Source organism: Salmo salar, chromosome 12 (assembly GCF_965601325.2).
Source record: "Salmo salar chromosome 12, fSalSal1, whole genome shotgun sequence".
Taxonomy (NCBI): Eukaryota; Metazoa; Chordata; class Actinopteri; order Salmoniformes; family Salmonidae; genus Salmo; species Salmo salar.
In genome coordinates this window covers 90,350,212-90,364,177 of record NC_138302.1, presented here as the reverse complement: position 1 = coordinate 90,364,177, position 13,966 = coordinate 90,350,212, and the positions used below count along the sequence as shown (strand labels likewise).

Here is a 13,966-nt window from a genome sequence, read left to right as displayed (position 1 = left end):
ACTCACTTTGCAAACAGCCATTCGTTTGGACTTTCGAGCAGGCTTGCCACCCTGCATTGCTGAAGTGTCAGGCATTGCTGGTGATACAGAAGACTATGAATTTGAATCCTAGCTTTGCCTGCTCTCTGACATTTTATCTCAATGACATACCTATTACTTATGAAACGTCCTCCTAAATGGATTGAATAAATGCTCCTTTACTGGACAAGAAATAGATAAGCAGAGTGTTCAAGAAAAATACTTGCTCCTGGTGAGGCTCAAACTCACAACCTTGTCATCGATTTGATGCATACTGATGTATAAGTACTACACGCTAACGATTGCACCACAGGATCCATTAAAAACACTCTCACTGATCACCATATTTTGCACAAACAGAGCTGTTCGATATTCGAAACAAGTCATTAATACCATCGAGGTGCCTGGCTAGCTCAGTCGGTAGAGCATGAGACTCTTAATCTCAGGGTCGTGGGTTCGAGCCCCACGTTGGGCGGTCCTTTTCTCCGCCGAAGCACCAACTCACTTTGCAAACAGCCATTCGTTTGGACTTTCGAGCAGGCTTGCCACCCTGCATTGCTGAAGTGTCAGGCATAGCTGGTGATACAGAAGACTATGAATTTGAATCCTAGCTTTGCCTGCTCTCTGACATTTTATCTCAATGACATACCTATTACTTATGAAACGTCCTCCTAAATGGCTGGAATAAATGCTCCTTTACTGGACAAGAAATAGATAAGCAGAGTGTTCAAGAAAAATACTTGCTCCTGGTGAGGCTCAAACTCACAACCTTGTCATCGATTTGATGCATACTGATGTATAACTACTACACGCTAACGATTGCACCACAGGATCCATTAAAAACACTCTCACTGATCACCATATTTTGCACAAACAGAGCTGTTCGATATTCGAACCAAGTCATTAATATCATTGAGGTGCCTGGCTAGCTCAGTCGGTAGAGCATGAGACTCTTAATCTCAGGGTCGTGGGTTCGAGCCCCACGTTGGGCGCTCCTTTTCTCTGCCGAAGAACCAACTCACTTTGCAAACAGCCATTCGTTTGGACTTTCGAGCAGGCTTGCCACCCTGCGTTGCTGAAGTGTCAGGCATAGCTGGTGATACAGAAGACTATGAATTTGAATCCTAGCTTTGCCTGCTCTCTGACATTTTATCTCAATGACATACCTATTACTTATGAAACGTCCTCCTAAATGGCTGGAATAAATGCTCCTTTACTGGACAAGAAATAGATAAGCAGAGTGTTCAAGAAAAATACTTGCTCCTGGTGAGGCTCAAACTCACAACCTTGTCATCGATTTGATGCATACTGATGTATAACTACTACACGCTAACGATTGCACCACAGGATCCATTAAAAACACTCTCACTGATCACCATATTTTGCACAAACAGAGCTGTTCGATATTCGAAACAAGTCATTAATATCATTGAGGTGCCTGGCTAGCTCAGTCGGTAGAGCATGAGACTCTTAATCTCAGGGTCGTGGGTTCGAGCCCCACGTTGGGCGCTCCTTTTCTCTGCCGAAGAACCAACTCACTTTGCAAACAGCCATTCGTTTGGACTTTCGAGCAGGCTTGCCACCCTGCATTGCTGAAGTGTCAGGCATTGCTGGTGATACAGAAGACTATGAATTTGAATCCTAGCTTTGCCTGCTCTCTGACATTTTATCTCAATGACATACCTATTACTTATGAAACGTCCTCCTAAATGGCTGGAATAAATGCTCCTTTACTGGACAAGAAATAGATAAGCAGAGTGTTCAAGAAAAATACTTGCTCCTGGTGAGGCTCAAACTCACAACCTTGTCATCGATTTGATGCATACTGATGTATAAGTACTACACGCTAACGATTGCACCACAGGATCCATTAAAAACACTCTCACTGATCACCATATTTTGCACAAACAGAGCTGTTCGATATTCGAAACAAGTCAATAATATCATTGAGGTGCCTGGCTAGCTCAGTCGGTAGAGCATGAGACTCTTAATCTCAGGGTCGTGGGTTCGAGCCCCACGTTGGGCGGTCCTTTTCTCCGCCGAAGCACCAACTCACTTTGCAAACAGCCATTCGTTTGGACTTTCGAGCAGGCTTGCCACCCTGCATTGCTGAAGTGTCAGGCATAGCTGGTGATACAGAAGACTATGAATTTGAATCCTAGCTTTGCCTGCTCTCTGACATTTTATCTCAATGACATACCTATTACTTATGAAACGTCCTCCTAAATGGCTGGAATAAATGCTCCTTTACTGGACAAGAAATAGATAAGCAGAGTGTTCAAGAAAAATACTTGCTCCTGGTGAGGCTCAAACTCACAACCTTGTCATCGATTTGATGCATACTGATGTATAACTACTACACGCTAACGATTGCACCACAGGATCCATTAAAAACACTCTCACTGATCACCATATTTTGCACAAACAGAGCTGTTCGATATTCGAACCAAGTCAATAAACTATTGAGATGCCTGGCTAGCTCAGTCGGTAGAGCATGAGACTCTTAATCTCAGGGTCGTGGGTTCGAGCCCCACGTTGGGCGGTCCTTTTCTCCGCCGAAGCACCAACTCACTTTGCAAACAGCCATTCGTTTGGACTTTCGAGCAGGCTTGCCACCCTGCATTGCTGAAGTGTCAGGCATTGCTGGTGATACAGAAGACTATGAATTTGAATCCTAGCTTTGCCTGCTCTCTGACATTTTATCTCAATGACATACCTATTACTTATGAAACGTCCTCCTAAATGGCTGGAATAAATGCTCCTTTACTGGACAAGAAATAGATAAGCAGAGTGTTCAAGAAAAATACTTGCTCCTGGTGAGGCTCAAACTCACAACCTTGTCATCGATTTGATGCATACTGATGTATAACTACTACACGCTAACGATTGCACCACAGGATCCATTAAAAACACTCTCACTGATCACCATATTTTGCACAAACAGAGCTGTTCGATATTCGAAACAAGTCATTAATATCATTGAGGTGCCTGGCTAGCTCAGTCGGTAGAGCATGAGACTCTTAATCTCAGGGTCGTGGGTTCGAGCCCCACGTTGGGCGCTCCTTTTCTCCGCCGAAGAACCAACTCACTTTGCAAACAGCCATTCGTTTCGACTTTCGAGCAGGCTTGCCACCCTGCATTGCTGAAGTGTCAGGCATTGCTGGTGATACAGAAGACTATGAATTTGAATCCTAGCTTTGCCTGCTCTCTGACATTTTATCTCAATGACATACCTATTACTTATGAAACGTCCTCCGAAATGGATTGAATAAATGCTCCTTTACTGGACAAGAAATAGATGAGCAGAGTGTTCAAGAAAAATACTTGCTCCTGGTGAGGCTCAAACTCACAACGTTGTCATCGATTTGATGCATACTGATGTATAAGTACCTACACGCTAACGATTGCACCACAGGATCCATTAAAAACACTCTCACTGATCACCATATATTTGCACAAACAGAGCTGTTCGATATTCGAAACAAGTCAATAAACGATTCGAGATGCCTGGCTAGCTCAGTCGGTAGAGCATGAGACTCTTAATCTCAGGGTCGTGGGTTCGAGCCCCACGTTGGGCGGTCCTTTTCTCCGCCGAAGCACCAACTCACTTTGCAAACAGCCATTCGTTTGGACTTTCGAGCAGGCTTGCCACCCTGCGTTGCTGAAGTGTCAGGCATAGCTGGTGATACAGAAGACTATGAATTTGAATCCTAGCTTTGCCTGCTCTCTGACATTTTATCTCAATGACATACTTATGAAACGTCCTCCTAAATGGATTGAATAAATGCTCCTTTACTGGACAAGAAATAGATAAGCAGAGTGTTCAAGAAAATTACTTGCTCCTGGTGAGGCTCAAACTCACAACCTTGTCATCGATTTGATGCACAATGATGTATAAGTACTACACGCTAACGATTGCACCACAGGATCCATTAAAAACACTCTCACTGATCACCATATTTTCCACAAACAGAGCTGTTCGATATTCGAACCAAGTCATTAATACCATCGAGGTGCCTGGCTAGCTCAGTCGGTAGAGCATGAAACTCTTAATCTCAGGGTCGTGGGTTTGAGCCCGACGTTGGGCGGTCCTTTTCTCCGCCGAAGCACCAACTCACTTTGCAAACAGCCATTCGTTTGGACTTCCGAGCAGGCTTGCCACCCTGCGTTGCTGAAGTGTCAGATATAGCTGGTGATACAGAAGACTATGAATTTGAATCCTTGCTTTGCCTGCACTCTGACCTGTTATCTCAATGACATACCTATTACTTAGGAAACGTCTTCCTAAATGGATTGAATAAGTTTTCCTTTACTGGACAAGAAATAGATAAGCAGAGGGTTCAAGAAAAATACTTGCTCCTGGTGAGTGTAATAAAGATAATCTAACGTTTTACCTAATGATATATAAGGAGGGCATTTGCACAACATGTTTCACAACAGCACACAACAAAATTCCAGAGACATATTGAGCAACCAACTGATACCAATCACGACCACACCTAGAGACAGATGGCTGACTTAAGCCCTAGCCACACGAACTGACCACTGGTGTAAAGAACAACATTCCATGAATATCGCAAAGCACCCAGACACGAATTACCAGAAATACACACACACACACACACACACTTAGGTGTGTTGGACTCCGAGGACAAAGGACACTGCCAAGGGCCAATGGGAAGTCGACACCACCTGGAGAGTGGACCGTCCCTCCACTCATCGACCAGTCAGGAGAGCGGACCTACTAGACTCAACGTCAACACACTGTTATTTCATTGTATAAATTGGATGTATACTATGTTTCGGGGCTCTCTTCTGCTAGTTCCCTATGAGCTAAACGAAGGAGTCCGTGCACGCTCAGCCAAATATCTTTGTCTCATAATAAACTGCCTTACTATAAACTGAATCCACCTGGTACAGCGTCTTGACTTGGTCTCCTTCTCAAATAACTAATCATCAACATGAGGCTCAAACTCACAACCTTGTCATCGATTTGATGCATACTGATGTATAAGTACTACACGCTAACGATTGCACCACAGGTTCCATTAAAAACACTCTCACTGATCACCATATTTTGCACAAACTGAGCTGTTCGATATTCGAACCAAGTCATTAATACCATTGAGGTGCCTGGCTAGCTCAGTCGGTAGAGCATGAGACTCTTAATCTCAGGGTCGTGGGTTCGAGCCCCACGTTGGCCCATCCTTTTCTCTGCCGAAGAACCAACTCACTTTGCAAACAGCCATTCGTTTCGACTTTCGAGCAGGCTTGCCACCCTGCGTTGCTGAAGTGTCAGGCATAGCTGGTGATACAGAAGACTATGAATTTGAATCCTAGCTTTGCCTGCTCTCTGACATTTTATCTCAATGACATACTTATGAAACGTCCTCCTAAATGGATTGAATAAATGCTCCTTTACTGGACAAGAAATAGATAAGCAGAGTGTTCAAGAAAGTTACTTGCTCCTGGTGAGGCTCAAACTCACAACCTTGTCATCAATTTGATGCACACTGATGTATAAGTACTACACGCTAACGATTGCACCACAGGATCCATTAAAAACACTCTCACTGATCACCATATTTTGCATAAACTGAGCTGTTCGATATTCGAACCAAGTCATTAAAACCATTGAGGTGCCTGGCTAGATCAGTCGCTAGAGCATGAGACTCTTAATCTCAGGGTAGTGGGTTCGAACCCCACGTTGGGCGCTCCTTTTCTCTGCCGAAGAACCAACTCACTTTGCAAACAGCCATTCGTTTGGACTTTCGAGCAGGCTTGCCACCCTGCATTGCTGAAGTGTCAGGCATAGCTGGTGATACAGAAGACTATGAATTTGAATCCTAGCTTTGCCTGCACTCTGACATTTTATCTCAATGACATACCTATTACTTAGGAAACGTCTTCCTAAATGGATTGAATAAGTTTTCCTTTACTGGACAAGAAATAGATAAGCAGAGTGTTCAAGAAAAATACTTGCTCCTGGTGAGGCTCAAACTCACAACCTTGTCATCGATTTGATGCATACTGATGTATAAGTACTACACGATAACGATTGCACCACAGGATCCATTAAAAACACTCTCACTGATCACCATATTTTGCACAAACAGAGCTGTTCGATATTCAAACCAAGTCATTAATAGCATTGAGGTCCCTGGCAAGCTCAGTCGGTAGAGCATGAGACTCTTAATCTGAGGGTTGTGGGTTCGAGCCCCACGTTGGCAGCTCCTTTTCTCCGCCGAAGAACCAACTCACTTTGCAAACAGCCATTCGTTTGGACTTTCGAGCAGGCTTGCCACCCTGCATTGCTGAAGTGTCAGGCATAGCTGGTGATACAGAAGACTATGAATTTGAATCCTAGCTTTGCCTGCACTCTGACCTGTTATCTCAATGACATACCTATTACTTAGGAAACGTCTTCCTAAATGGATTGAATAAGTTTTCCTTTACTGGACAAGAAATAGATAAGCAGAGGGTTCAAGAAAAATACTTGCTCCTGGTGAGGCTCAAACTCACAACCTTGTCATCGATTTGATGCACACTGATGTATAAGTACTACACGCTAACGATTGCACCACAGGATCCATTAAAAACACTCTCACTGATCACCATATTTTGCACAAACTGAGCTGTTCGATATTCGAACCAAGTCATTAACACAACTGAGGTGCCTGCCTAGCTCAGTCGGTAGAGCATGAGACACTTAATCTCAGGGTCATGGTTTCGAGCCCCACGTTGGGCGCTCCTTTTCTCTGCCGAAGAACCAACTCACTTTGCAAACAGCCATTCGTTTCGACTTTCGAGCAGGCTTGCCACCTTGCATTGCTGAAGTGTCAGGCATAGCTGGTGATACAGAAGACTATGAATTTGAATCTAGCTTTGCCTGCTCTCTGACATTTTATCTCAATGACATACCTATTACTTATGAAACGTCCTCCTAAATGGCTGGAATAAATGCTCCTTTACTGGACAAGAAATAGATAAGCAGAGTGTTCAAGAAAATTACTTGCTCCTGGTGAGGCTCAAACTCACAACCTTGTCATCGATTTGATGCACACTGATGTATAAGTACTACACGCTAACGATTGCACCACAGGATCCATTAAAAACACTCTCACTGATCACCATATTTTGCACAAACAGAGCTGTTCGATATTTGAACCAAGTCAATAACACCATCAAGGTGCCTGGCTAGCTCAGTCGGTAGAACATGAGACTCTTAATCTCAGGGTCGTGGGTGAGAGCCCCATGTTGGGCGCTCCTTTTCTCTGCCGAAAAATCAACTCACTTTGCAAACAGCCATTCGTTTCGACTTTCGAGCAGGCTTGCCACCCTGCATTGCTGAAGTGTCAGGCATAGCTTGTGATACAGAAGACTATGAAATTGAATCCTAGCTTTGCCTGCTCTCTGACATTTTATCTCAAGGACATACCTATTACTTGTGAAACAACCTCCTAAATGGATTGAAAAATGCTCATTTTCTGGGCAAAAAAAAGACAGGCAGTGGGATAAGTAAAAACACTTGTTCCTTGTCGAACTCACAACTTCGGCATCGCTCTGCTGCATACTGCTATATAAGTTCCGCTTGCTGACCAATTGCACCACAGGAGCCATTGAAAGCACTTTCGCTGATCACCATATTTTGCACAAACAGAGCTGTACGATATTTGATCCATGTCAATTTTTCCGTAGAGATTCCTGGCTAGCTCAGTCGGTAGAGCACTAGAACTTCAATCTCAGAGTTGAGGGTTCGAGACCTGTGTTGGGTTATGTTTTTCTCCGTGAAAGCAACAACTGACTTCGCAATCAGCCATCCACCTTGTCCGCAGAGCAGGCTTGCCACACTGCATTGCTGAGGTGTCAGGCTTAGCTGTTGATACTGGAGACTATGGGTTTGAATCCTGACCTGTTATCTCAATGACATACCTATTACTTGTGAAACAACCTCCTAAATGGAATGAAAAATGCTCCTTTTCTGGACAAGAAATAGACACGCAGAGGGTTCAAGAAAAGTACTTGCTCCTGGTGAGGCTCGACCTCACTTGCATTCAAATCCATAGCCAGCTAAGCCTGACATGTCAGCAAGCCTGCTCGAAAGAACAAGCAGATGGCGGTTTGCAAATTGAGTTGGTGCTTCGGTGGAGAAAAGCATCAACCAACTTGGGGCTCGAACCCACAACTCTAAGATTAAGAGTATCATGCTCTATGTACCTAGCTAGATCATTCCTGATGTTGATTTGGGGCGAATATCATACAGCTCTTTTTGAGCAAAATATGGTAATTAGCTAGAGAGCTTTCAATGGCTCATGTGGTGAAATCGGGAGGTGCTTGGTACTTATGCAGCAAAGCTATGCCGAGGTTCTGAGTTCGAACCTCACCAGTAGCAAGTATTTTTCTTGAACCCTCTGCCTGTCTATTTCTTATCCAGAAAAGGGGCATTTATTCGATCCATTTAGGAGGACATTTCACAAGTAATTGCTTTGTCATTGAGATAGCAGGTCAGAGGGCAGGCACTGCTGGGATTCAAACCCAGAGTCTCCTGTATCACTAGCTAAGCCTGACACGTCAGCAATGCAGGGTGGCAAGCCTGCAAGATAGACCAAGTGGATTGTTGTTAACAATGTGAATTGGTGCTTCGGCGCAGAAAAGCATCGCCCAATTTGGGGCTCTGACCCACAACCCTGAGATTAAGAGTCTCATTCTCAACCTACGTAGCTAGCCAGGCAGATCGTTCTTGATTTGGACTGAATATCGTACAGCTCTGTTTGAACAAAATATGGTGATTAGCTAGAGAGCTTTCAATGGCTCATGTGGCGAAATCGGTTAGCATGTGTGCAAATGCAAACAGTGTGTGCAAATGAGGTAAGATAAGGGAGGTAAGGCAATAAATAGGCCATAGTGGTGAAATAATTACAATTTAGCAATTAAACACTGGAGTGATAAATGTGCAGAAGATGAATGTGCAAGTTGAGATACCGGGGTGCAAAGGAGCAAAAAAAATGTATAACAGTATGGGGATGAGGTAGTTGCGTGGGCTATTTACAGATGGGCTATGTACAGGTGCAGTGATCTGTGAGCTGCTCTGACAGCTGGTGCTTAAAGCTAGAGAGGGAGATATGAGTCTCCAGCTTCAGGGATTTTTGAAATTCGTTCCAGTCATTGGCAGCAGAGAATTGGAAGGAAAGGCGGCCAAAGGGGGAATTGGCTTTGGGGGTGACCCATGAAATATACCTGCTGGAGCACGTGCTACGGGTGGGTGCTGCTATGGTGACCAGTGAGCTGAGATAAGGTGGGGCTTTAACTAGCAAAGACTTATAGATGACCTGGAGCCAGTGGGTTTGGCGACGAATATGAAGCGAGGGCCAGCCAACGAGAGCATACAGGTCGCAGTGGTGGGCAGTGTATGGGGCTTTGGTGACAAAACGGATGGCACTGTGATAGTCTGCATCCTATTTGCTGAGTAGAGTGTTGGAAGCTATTTTGTAAATGACATTGCCGAAGTCAAGGATCGGTAGGATAGTCAGTTTTACGAGGGTATGTTTGGCAGCATGAGTGAAGGATGCTTTGTTGCGAAATAGGAAGCCGATTCTAGATTTAATTTTGGATTGGAGATGCTTAATGTGAGTCTGGAAGGAGAGTTTACAGTCTAACTAGACACCCAGGTATTTGTAGTTGTCCACATATTCTAAGTCAGAACCGTCCAGAGTAGTGATGCTGGACGGGTGGGCAGGTGCAAGCAGCTATCGGTTGAAGAGCATGCATTTAGTTTTACTTGCATTTAAGAGCAATTGGAGGCCATGGAAGGAGAGTTGTATGGCATTCTGGAGGTTAGTTAACACAGTGTCCAAAGTGTCCAAAGAAGGGCCAGAAGTATACAGAATGGTGTCGTCTGCGTAGAGGTGGATCAGAGAATCACCAACAGCAAGAACAACATCATTGATGTATACAGAGAAAAGCGTCGGCCCGAGAATATAACCCTGTGTTACCCCCATAGAGTGCCAGAGCCAGACAACAGGCACTCCGATTTGACACAATGAACTGTGTCTGAGAAGTTGTTGGTGAACCAGGCGAGGCAGTCATTTGAGAAACCAAGGCTATTGAGTCTGCCGATAAGAATGTGGTGATTGACAGTCGAAAGCCTTGGCTAGGTCGATGAGTACAGCTGCACAGTATTGTCTCTTATTGATGGGTGGTTATGATATCGTTTAGGACCTTGAGCGTGGCTGAGGTGCACCCATGGCCAGCTCTGAAACCAGATTGCATAGCGGAGAAGGTACGGTGGGATTCGAAATGGTCGGTGATCTGTTTCTTAACTTGGCTTTCGAAGACCTTAGAAAGGCAGGGTTGGATAGATATAGGTCTGTAACAGTTTGGGTCTAGAGTGTCTCCCCCTTTGAAGAAGGGGATGACCGCGGCAGCTTTCCATTCTTTGGGGATCTCAGACGATACGAAAGAGAGGTTGAACAGACTAGTAATAGGGGTTGCAACAATTGTGGCGGATAATTTTAGGAAGAGAGAGTCCAGATTGTCTAGCCCGGCTGATTTGAAGGGGCCCCGATTTTTCAGCTCTTTCAGAACATCAGCTATCTGGATTTGGGTGAAGGAGAAATGGGCACAGCCCCCACACCACTAGAGGGATACCTTCAACCACCAACTTACTATCCTGAGACAAGGCCGAGTATAACCCACGAAGATCTCCCCCATGGCACCAACCCAAGGGGGGAGCCAACCCGGACAGGAAGATCACGTCAGTGACTCAACCCACTCAAGTGGCGCTCCCCTCCTAGGGACGGCATGGAAGAGTACCAGTAAGCCAGTGACACAGCCCCTGTAATAGGGTTTGAGGCAGAGAATCCCATTGGAGAGAGGGGAACCGGCCAGGCAGAGACAGCAAGGGCGGTTCGTTGCTCCAGTGCCTTTCCATTCACCTTCACACTCCTGGGCCAGACTACACTCAATCATAGGACCTACTGAAGAGATGAGTCTTTAATAAAGACTTAAAGGATGAGACCGGGTCTGCATCTCTCACATGGACAGGCAGACCATTCCATAAAAATTGAGCTCTATAGGAGAAAGCCCTGCCTCCAGCTGTTTGCTTAGAAATTCTAGGGACAGTAAAGAGGCCTACGTCTTGTGACCATAGCATACGTGCAGGTATGTACGGCAGGACGAAATCGGGAAAGATAGGTAGGAGCAAGCCCATGTAATGCTTTGTAGGTCAGCAGTAAAAGCTTGAATTCAGCCCTAGCCTTAACAGGAAGCCAGTGTAGAGAGGCTAGCACTGGAGTAATATGACCAAATTATTTGGTTCTAGTCAAGATTCTAGCAGCCGTGATTAGCATTAACTGAAGTTTATTTAGTACTTTATCCGGGTAGCCGGAAAGTAGAGCATTTGAGTAGTCTAACCTAGAAGTGACAAAAGCATGGATACATTTTTATGCATGATTTTTGGGCAGAAAATTTCAGATTTTTGCAATGTTACGTAGAGGGAAAAAAGCTGTCCTTGAAACAGTCTTGATATGTTCGTCAAAAGAGAGATCAGGGTCCAGAGTAACGTCGAGGTCCTTCACAGTTTTATTTGAGATGACTGTACAACCATCAAGTTTAATTGTCAGATTCAACAGAAGATCTTTTTGTTTCTTGGGACCTAGAACTAGCATCTCTGTTTGGTCTGAGTTTAAAAGTAGAACATTTGCCTCCATCCACTTCCTTATGTCTGAAACACAGGCTTCCAGGGAGGGCAATTTTGGGGCTTCACCATGTTTCATCGAAATGTACAGCTGTGTGTCGTCCGCAGAGCAGTGAAAGTTAACATTATGTTTCCGAATGACATCACCAAGAAGTAAAATATATAGTGAAAACAATAGAGGTCCTAAAACGGAGCCTTGAGGAACACCGAAATTTACAGTTGATTTATCAGAGGACAAACCATCTACAGAGACAAACTGATATCTTTCCAACAGATAAGATCTAAACCAGGCCAGAACTTGTCCGTGTAGACCAATTTGGGTTTCCAATCTCTCCAAATGAATGTGGTGATCGATGGTATCAAAAGAAGCACTAAGGTCTAGGAGCACGAGGACAGATGCAGAGCCTCAGTCTGAAACCCTTAAAAGGTCATTTACCACCTTCACAAGTGCAGTCTCAGTGCTATGATGGGGTCTAAAACCAGACTGAAGCGTTTCGTATACATTGTTTGTCTTCAGGAAGGCAGTGAGTTGCTGCCCAACAGCCTTTTCTAAAATTTGTGAGAGGAATGGGAGATTCGATATAGACCGATAGTTTTTTTTATATTTTCAGGGTCAAGTTTGGCTTCTTCAAGAGAGGCTTTATTACTGCCACTTTTAGTGAGTTTGGTACACATCCGGTGGATAGAGAGCCATTTATTAATTTCAACATTGGAGGGCCAAGCACAGGAAGCAGCTCTTTTAGTAGTTTAGTTGAAATAGGGCCCAGTATGCAGCTTGAAGGTTTAGAGGCCATGATTATTTTCATGAAGCCTGCTTTGTAGACCGAGCGGATGGCTGTTTGCAAAGTGAGTTGGTGCATGGGGGGAGAAAAGCATTCCCCAACGTGGGGCTCAAACCCAATACACTTAGATTAAAAGTCTCAAGCTCTACCAACTGAGCTACCCAGGAAGTTCATTCAAGGTCTTGATTTGGAGTGATGCCGAGGCTGTGAGCGATGCCGGAGGCTGTGAGTTCAAGCCTCCCCAGGAGCGTGTATTTTTCCTGGACCCTCTGCCTGTCTATTTCTTGTCCAGAAAAGGAGAATTTTTCACTCCATTTAGGAGGACGCTTCACAAGTAATAGTTATGTCATTGAGATAAAATGTCAGAGTGCAGGCACTGCTAGGACTCAAACCTAGAGTCTCCCGTTTCATCCGCTAAGCCTGACACGTCCGCAATGCAGGGTGGCAAGCCTGCTCTATAGACCAAGCGGATGGCTGTTTGCAAAGTGAGTTGGTGCTTGGGCAGAGAAATGCATACCCTAACGTGGGGCTCAAAACCCACAACCCTGAGACTAAGAGTCTCATGCTCTACCGACTGAGGTAGCCAGGCAGCTCAGTCAAAATCTTGATTGGTACCGAATATCCTACAGCTCTGTTTGAGCAAAATATGGTAATTAGCTAGAAATGCCGAGGTAGTGGGTTCGAGCCTCACCGGGAACAGGTATTTTTCTTGAACCCTCTGCCTGTCTATTTCTTGTCCAGAAAAGGAGAATTTTTCACTCCATTTTGGAGGACGTATCACAACTAATAGGCATGTCATTGAGATAACAGGTCAGAGTGCAGGTACTGCTTGGACTCAAACCCAGAGTCTCCTGTTTCAACAGATAAGCTAGACACATCAGCAATGCAGGGTGGCAAGCCTGCTCTACAGACCAAGCAGACAACTGGTTGCAAAGTGAGTTTGTGTTTTGGAGAAGAAAAGCAGCGCATAACTTGGGGCTCAAACCCTCTACCCTGAGATTAAGAACCTCATGCTCTACCAACTGAGCTAGCCAGGCTGTTAAATCATGATCTTGCTTTGGATCGAATATTGTACAACTCTCCTGTGCAAAATATGGTGATCAGCTTTCACTTTCTCCTGTGGCGTAATCGGTTTGCATGTGGTACTTATACAACAGTAATCAACAGTAATCAGCAGAGGTTGTGAGATCGAGCCGGAACAGATTAAACAAATCCAATTTTGATAAACTCCCATAACTATTGTGTGAAATATCACAGCAGCAAGATTTGTGACTTGTTTCCACAAGAAGAGGGCAACCAGTGAAGAACAAACACCATTGTAAATACACCCCATATTTATTTATTTTCCCTTTTGTACTTTAACTATTTGCACATCACTACCACACTGTATTTAGACATAATATGACATTTGAAATGTCTTTATTCTTTTGGAACTTGTGTAAGTGTAATATTTTTTATTTAACCTTTGTTT

General features: G+C 44.4%; 11 non-coding genes across 11 annotated transcripts; all 11 read left to right on the top strand.

The window, feature by feature from the left end:
• Positions 1-420: 420 nt before the first annotated feature.
• trnak-cuu (transfer RNA lysine (anticodon CUU)) lies at positions 421-493 on the top strand. The gene has a single exon. It is a non-coding gene; the product is annotated as a tRNA-Lys (tRNA).
• A 444-nt stretch (positions 494-937) lies between these two features.
• trnak-cuu (transfer RNA lysine (anticodon CUU)) lies at positions 938-1,010 on the top strand. The gene has a single exon. It is a non-coding gene; the product is annotated as a tRNA-Lys (tRNA).
• Positions 1,011-1,454: 444 nt separating this feature from the next.
• trnak-cuu (transfer RNA lysine (anticodon CUU)) lies at positions 1,455-1,527 on the top strand. The gene has a single exon. It is a non-coding gene; the product is annotated as a tRNA-Lys (tRNA).
• Positions 1,528-1,971: 444 nt separating this feature from the next.
• On the top strand, positions 1,972-2,044 carry trnak-cuu (transfer RNA lysine (anticodon CUU)). Its single transcript has one exon. It is a non-coding gene; the product is annotated as a tRNA-Lys (tRNA).
• A 443-nt stretch (positions 2,045-2,487) lies between these two features.
• On the top strand, positions 2,488-2,560 carry trnak-cuu (transfer RNA lysine (anticodon CUU)). The gene has a single exon. It is a non-coding gene; the product is annotated as a tRNA-Lys (tRNA).
• A 444-nt stretch (positions 2,561-3,004) lies between these two features.
• trnak-cuu (transfer RNA lysine (anticodon CUU)) lies at positions 3,005-3,077 on the top strand. Its single transcript has one exon. It is a non-coding gene; the product is annotated as a tRNA-Lys (tRNA).
• Positions 3,078-3,523: 446 nt separating this feature from the next.
• trnak-cuu (transfer RNA lysine (anticodon CUU)) lies at positions 3,524-3,596 on the top strand. The gene has a single exon. It is a non-coding gene; the product is annotated as a tRNA-Lys (tRNA).
• Positions 3,597-4,033: 437 nt separating this feature from the next.
• Positions 4,034-4,106, top strand: trnak-cuu (transfer RNA lysine (anticodon CUU)). Its single transcript has one exon. It is a non-coding gene; the product is annotated as a tRNA-Lys (tRNA).
• Positions 4,107-5,149: 1,043 nt separating this feature from the next.
• Positions 5,150-5,222, top strand: trnak-cuu (transfer RNA lysine (anticodon CUU)). The gene has a single exon. It is a non-coding gene; the product is annotated as a tRNA-Lys (tRNA).
• A 437-nt stretch (positions 5,223-5,659) lies between these two features.
• On the top strand, positions 5,660-5,732 carry trnak-cuu (transfer RNA lysine (anticodon CUU)). Its single transcript has one exon. It is a non-coding gene; the product is annotated as a tRNA-Lys (tRNA).
• A 1,477-nt stretch (positions 5,733-7,209) lies between these two features.
• On the top strand, positions 7,210-7,282 carry trnak-cuu (transfer RNA lysine (anticodon CUU)). The gene has a single exon. It is a non-coding gene; the product is annotated as a tRNA-Lys (tRNA).
• Positions 7,283-13,966: the final 6,684 nt, after the last annotated feature.